The 7,006-nt window shown below is 47.3% G+C and overlaps 1 pseudogene; it reads left to right on the forward strand.

Moving 5' to 3' along the window:
• The first annotated feature begins 4,830 nt into the window (after positions 1-4,830).
• LOC138568802 (Y-box-binding protein 2-B-like) lies at positions 4,831-5,636 on the forward strand (annotated as a pseudogene).
• Positions 5,637-7,006: the final 1,370 nt, after the last annotated feature.

The following is a 7,006-nucleotide window of genomic DNA, read 5'->3' on the forward strand; positions in this document are numbered from 1 at the left end:
GCCAATGCCTTTATTTATTTTATTTTATTTTATTTTATTCTGGATCAGCAGCAAGCCTGTTGAAATGAAACATCCCATTTGTGTTTCCCAGCGAAACCACCTTTACATTGCTAGGCCAAGACAGGGCCTTCTTTCAACATTACACTTTTAAAACGGGCATTTTTCCTTATTTGCAAAAGCGCATTTTAACAAATGGGGAAGTCTGCTGGGCTGACCATTTCAAAAGGTTTTCTCTTCCTTCTGACTTCCCAACATTGTTTTGCAGCCCTAGTCAGTTTCACTTATACAGCAATCTGTTTTAGACACAGGTCCACTGAAATTGACATATGCCCTTAGAGCTAGGGCTTCTTTTGGAGCAGTGATTTTTGACATTTTGTAGCCCAAAAGCCAAGCGTTTTTCCATGCAGCTGAAAGTAAAGCTTCTGTTGATTTCCTGGAATTGGTCCGACACAGCATTCAGGGATAATGCCCTCTTCTGTCGGAGCACAATCCGAATATGGATAGGCATTTCAGGGCCTCATTGATAAAAGCAGATAAATGTAGAACAGATGAAAAGAGCATCAGAGCAGCATCATTTTAAGTGTAAAATATTTCCCCTTTTCAATGGGAAACTTTGGGCTAGAAGCAAAGCAGCGCTGCTTTTTCACTCTGCTTCTATAGTACACACCAGAACACACCCTGGCAGCCTTTCTCAGTGTGCTCCCTGTTCCAACTTGCCCAAAGGTGCTTGGCAAAACAGTGCAGCCATCCTTTTGTAGCTGCAAAATGCAGTTTTGATGCGAGGCATTGGTGCTCAAAGGAGCCAGTGCAGCCATGTTGCTGTTAACTGCTGAAGTGCAGCTTGGTTATGGATGGGAATTCTGCTTAGTGGGTCAAAGTATCCCAGAGTGCGAAGGTCGACACACTATTGTTAAGGTGAGTAGCATGATCCATAGAAACTCCGAAAATAGAATTGCTAATAACGTTTGACTTTTAGGACGGATTTGGCTGATATTTTGCAAACAAAGTTTGTCCTGGGCCCCTCGCCTCTCTTCCCCCTCCCAGGCTGGACATTTTGGGAAACATTTGTTAAAAAATTTAAAATGTATTAGGAAAGCAAAAAAACACTGTTTTCAGACTACTCCCTTTCATTTTCCCATAGAGCAAAAGTCAAAATTTCTGTGCAGTGCAGGGCAAAAAGCAATGAATGGAATTGGACTAAATAAGAAACAACTTGAGCACGAAGAGTTGACTCAATTTCCGGGAGGGGTCTGGGATAACTCCATCCAGTACTTTAAAAAAAATATTTGATGGGGGAAGGGGTGCCCACCTCTCTCAAAATTATAGCTATATTTCCCATGGTGCTTTGCAGCGGAGGCTTTTCCGAAATGAAAAAGCCGCTATTTTGTTTTGCTTGATGCTAGCGATTATCACGATAATTGCAGCGATAATGAAAAAACAAAAAGTGAAAAAAACTATTTGGAGTTGGAAAAAGGATGAACTCGCATCAGGCTAGAGGTGGGGTGGAGAAAAGAGGGCATCATGGGGATTTGGGGAGTTAGGTGTGGTCCTGGGAGCCAGTCACGGCTCAAAGTTTTTTCGCATTACATTAAAATATATCACAGATTAAAACTGGGTGTTATCGCAGTAGTTAAAGTGCGATTACCGCAAATTATCAGGGGAATAACAACTGAAGGACAAAAAATAAATGGGGGGATATTTGTTGTGATCGCATCTACTAGGAAGGGTGATATGCGTCTTTGTGCCTGTGGCCCTGGCCGGTTGGCCCGAAAGCAGGGCTGTTGCTAGGCCTGGAAAAGATCAGGAGATACGCTAATGCCGGGACTGTCAGGACACAGAGCTAGCTAGCCTTTTCGTTGTAGCCCCTGAGCTTCTATCCGGGGCTACAACCAAAATACCCGGGGCTATAGCCCCTTCAGCAATCCCTAGCAACTCCTCTGCCCCAAATAAACCTATTGGTGCAATATGTGCAGCAGCCACAGCCAAAGGTTGAAGGCCAGGATGAGTGGACTTGAAGAAACCCACTGTATTAAAATAGACAGTGGGAATGGCCAAAGGCCATGCTCACAGTCCAGGGCCAAAGCCCATGGTAAGTGGGCCCAAGTCGTGGCAACTGGCAAATGGCACTGGACAAAGGCCACCGCCTGGAAGCCACCTCAGAGTCCTTTTTTCCATCCCACCCACCCTGCTTATGGTAGGGGATGGGGTTGGTGGTGTAGGGGAAGACCATGAGGACATTGAGCTCCCTTTCCTGGGGCCTCTAGAGCCAGAATGGGGCACAGCGACGCCAGGCTTCTGGCGGGGGAGAGGCGGTGGGACTGGGGGGCAGCTGGCCTGGTAAGAAAGGTGGATTGCCTCCCGGTGACACCTTCCGTGTAGGGCATGGTGGAGAGGGGACAGGGACTCCCCACCCTTTGACGCCCCCAGCGGGGGCGTACTGCCATGGTTCCCCTGTACCACTTGCCTGTAGGAAGTGATGTTTATGGATATCATATGATGTATTATATGCGATTTTAGGTTTCGACTACTGGGTCAATTTTTTCGGGTCTGAGCAGTAAGAAGGAAGATAAGTTAGTCACTGTAAGGATTTAAATTTGTTAGTCCCTATTCTTTCTTTTTGCAAATATACTTTCTGTCTACCCCAGAGAGTAGAGATAGGTCTCCCAACTGGGGGTGAACTTTTGTGGTTCTCCGAACCTGTATTATATGTAACGTCACATTTTTGTGCATTTATGGTTTACTGTGAGATAAAAAATGTGGCCGGTTTGGCATCCAAAAAGAGATGTGTGTCACGTTTGTTGACTCTTCGCCTAGGCATGTCACCTTGATCCGCCCAAAAAGGAGCAACCCTGCCATTACGGGGGTGCCGGGTTGGGCAGGTAGGAGCTGGCCAGGGAAGAAGCAGCAGGCGGATGCCTCTGCAAACAGGCCCCCCAGAAGGGGTTCAGTGGGTTGGTTTTTGCATACTCGGCCGGCAGGGGCGAGGACACCGAGATGGCTTCCAGGTAAGGGTTCCAGGCAGTGGCGCAGGCACAGCTACAACAGTCAGGCAGGACAAAGCAGAGACGTATGCTCTCCTCATCCTTCAGTGGCTGTATATATGCCCCAAGACTGGCGCCACTGTGCCCACCCCCCCCAGCTCAGCCTGCGAAAACCACCCCACCGGCCCCCCGCTGGGAGGCTGGTTTGCACAGGCATCCACCTGCTCCTTTTCCTGTGGCCGCACCCTGCTCACCCAACCCGGCACCCCCATAATGGCGGGGTTTCGCCTTTGCCTTTACCCCCCCCTCCCTACAGTGCTCTTTCATCGTCAGAGAAGTGTCCTTGGCCACATGTTCAACTCTGTCTCCTCCAGCTTTTCCCACCAAATAGTGACTCTTTAAGGGCTTATTTTTTCCCCACTCTTGAAGTGATCTTCGACCCGACTCAGAGGGGTTTCCCTGGTCATGTGACCAGCACCACCTCCTCCTGCTTCTCCTAAAGAACAGTGAATACATATGGGCTTGTATTTTCTCTACATGGCAGCATTCTTCCACTAACCTCAGAGGAGTTCCCTTGGTAATGTAACCAGCTTTGCCTCTTCCAGCTTTATCCACAAAACGGTGACTACTTGCTGGCCTGGGTATTTTTATTCTCTCTATTGCAGTACTCTTCCACCAGGAGCAGACGAGTGCCCAAGGCCATGTGTCCAGCTCAGGTTCAAAGGAGTGTCCTTGGCCACATGACCAGCTTCACCTTCTCCAGCTTTTCCAGGCAAATGGTGACTATATAAGTGCTTTGTTTTTTCCCCCTCTCTTGCAGTGCTTTTCCACCAGGATCATAGAAGTGTCCCTGCCCACAAAACTAACTCATCTCCTTCAGCTTTTCTCATCAAACTATGACTACTTAAGGGTTTGGGTTTTTTTCACACCCCTGCAATGCTCTTTCACCAGTCTCAGAGTGTCCCATGTCATATAAACAGCCCTGCATCCTCCATGTTTTCCCTCTAAACAGTGACTCCATAAGGGCCTGTTTTTCCCCCTCCCTAGAAGTGCTCCTACACCAGGCTCAGAGAAGTGTTGATCGTAGCATGACCAGATCAGCTTCCTCCAGCCTCTCCTACCAATCGTTGACTACTTAAGGTATTATTTTTCCTCTGTTGCAGTGCTCTACCACCAAGCTCAGACGATTGTCCCTGGTCATGTGAGCAGCTCAACCTCTTCTAGCTTTTCCCGCCAAGCAGTCTTTTATTCTCTCCCAATTGAAATGATCTTACACCAGTATCAGAGGAATGTCTCTGGTCATGTGACCAGCTCTGCTTCTGCCCGGTTTCCCCACCAAAGGGACTACTTAAGAGCTGTTCCCCCCCCCCTCCACTCCCTATTGCAGTGCTCTTTCACTAGGCTCAGAGGAGTCTTGGTGGTGACACGAAAAGCTCCACCTTTTCCAGCCTTTTCCACAAGCAGTGATTAATTACTAATTAACTAATTAAGGCTTGGTTATTTTCTCTCCCCAGTGCTCTTCCACCAGGCTGAGAAGAGTGTCACTGGCCATGTGACCAACTGTCCCTCCTCCAGCTTTTCCTGCCAAATGGTGACTGCTTAAAGACTTGTTTTTATTCTCACCCATGTGGTACTCTTCCACCAGGCTCAGAGGAGTGGCACTTGTCCCTCGACCAGCTATGCCCCTCCACCTTTTCCAGCCAAAGGGCGATTACAAGAGATTGTTTTTCCCTCTCTTGCTGTGCTCTTCCAATAGGCTCCGAGGATCGTCCCCGGTCATGTGACCAGCTCCACCTCCACAAAAATGCTGATGACACACAACTATTCCTGAAAGTGAACCACCACAAAATCATTGAACTTTTTTGATGACTGTCTGGTCCGCAACGGCTATGGATTCATGAAGAGGAATGACACCAAAGAAGGTGACTTCGTGGACCAGACAGCCATCAAAAAGTTCAATCCTCTGAAGTTTCTGCGAAGTGTGGGTGATGGCGAAGTTGTAGAATTTGATGTTGTTGAAGGAGAGAAGGGTGCAGAGATAGCATATGTGACTGGGCCTGGTGGTGTTCCAGTCAAGAATAGCAGCCATGCACCAAATAGTCACCGTTTTTGTCACAGATTTCTCCAGCCCAGATTGGACAAGCAGGGGGTGTCTGGCGGGGAAGGGGCCCCCTCTGAGCAGGTCAGTAAGGGCAAGCGTGCTGAAGACTCCTTGCAGCAGCAGCAGAGAACCCACCAGAGACGTCCACCACCATTCTTCTACCGCTGTCGGTTTGTGCAGGGTCCACGCCCCAAAACAGGCAACAACAACAACCGGCATCATGTGAGGGTACTCAGACAGAGGAACCTAAAGATACAACTCAGCCAGTTCCAGATCAACAACCAGCAGAACCTGGTCAGGAGAGGCTGCAGCCATGTTGTTTCGGCCAAAGATTCCGCAGGCCATTCCGCCCACGTCCCCCTCAAAAGCCTATAACAGAGGGAGGGGACGGAGATATCAAAGTGGAGCCAGAAGGAGCTGCATGCCCTGAGTGACAGCGAAACAGACCATATTTCCAGCGCAGGCGGCAACAGTCTACCAACTTGGCACTGGCTGCTAAGAACTCAGCTACTGAGGCTGGTGGTGACTCATCGATCGGCATCACATCTGAGTAACTGCACTACACCTGAACGATAACACCCAGGGTGTCCAGCCAAAGCCCTGTGGTTTTTATTTTCCCAGCAGCACGAAGATGATCCTGCAGCTACCGTATTTTTGACCCATGCCCCACTTGAATCGCATCCCAGCAGCGCCCAACCTTGTCATGGAAATCTTGACATGCCTCTACGTCTTCCGAGGGTGGCGTTTAACCCCAAACACTTATCAAGGTCGGATGAGAACATCCTGACATTTTATTTTTATTTTCTACTCTTTTTCCTACAAACATTTGTGTGAATCTTGTGCAGTTTAGGCATCAATAAAGAATGGAATTTGCACCAAAAAAATCAAGAAGACACAAACAAGTAAATAGTACCAGCTCTCACTCAAACGCTTCATCGTCCCTTTGCACTTTATGATGTTGATGTTTGTTACATTATTGTGAGTTTGTGATGCTAAGTATTTTATATGTAATTATATGTGATACTGTGAATACAATGGTGTGCTGCTAGTCTACGAGTCAGCTTAGGTGGCTTTTAAATATGAAATTCTTTTAATAAATGATATTTTATATCAATCATTGTACCTTAATTCCACCCCTGTTCTTGATTCGTCCTTATAGGCCATCCATCAAACAAGATGGACATCCAAGGGTGCCTGAATTGCATGCATCTTGATTGATTCATACCTCAGTTGACTCCATTTGCCAAATAACTCGGCTTCATTATTGATAGAAAGCTCTCCTTCCAGCAACATATTAAGTAAAAAGTCAAAATCTCCTGGTATAAACTAGCACTCTTCTGGCAGCCAAAACCCTTCCTCCCACCTAAGGATTTCAGAACCAGGGTCCAGGGCCTGCCAATCTCACACCTCGATGGAGGGAACGCCCTCCACAATGATGTTCAAGCACACAGGTTAGCCACTATATGGCCATTCAATATGTCACTGTGTGGGGTGAAATAGCCCGAAAATGCCATAATTACAGGCCAGAGCAGAAGGCCTGCACATGAGCACGTGCAAAATGAGGCCCGTGCCCAAACACGAAGGAGCAAATTTAGGGATTTAAACCTAATGAGGCCTAAAAATGTTCCAAGCCAAACATGAGGGGAAGGCCTCATGGCACTTTTGCGAACGATCCAGAGAGGCTGAGACTATGTTGGCAAAACAGCGACATCCAGCATGTAAATGAAAGGGCCAAAATGTGTGCAAAGCCTGCACAACAGACTGGGGTTTTTACTGTAACAAGAATGATTGTCTTCAAAAATCAGTTTTTCCCTCTCATTATATTAAAGACATGCCTTTCAAAATGTGTAGAAGATATGCCATCAAGGAAATGTAAGTTTGTTCATCATGAGCACATCACAGAGAATCTTTTAAGTAACCAGAA

This window comes from Ambystoma mexicanum, chromosome 2q (genome assembly GCF_040938575.1).
Source record: "Ambystoma mexicanum isolate Mex_15411 chromosome 2q, UKY_AmexF1_1, whole genome shotgun sequence".
Classification (NCBI taxonomy): Eukaryota; Metazoa; Chordata; class Amphibia; order Caudata; family Ambystomatidae; genus Ambystoma; species Ambystoma mexicanum.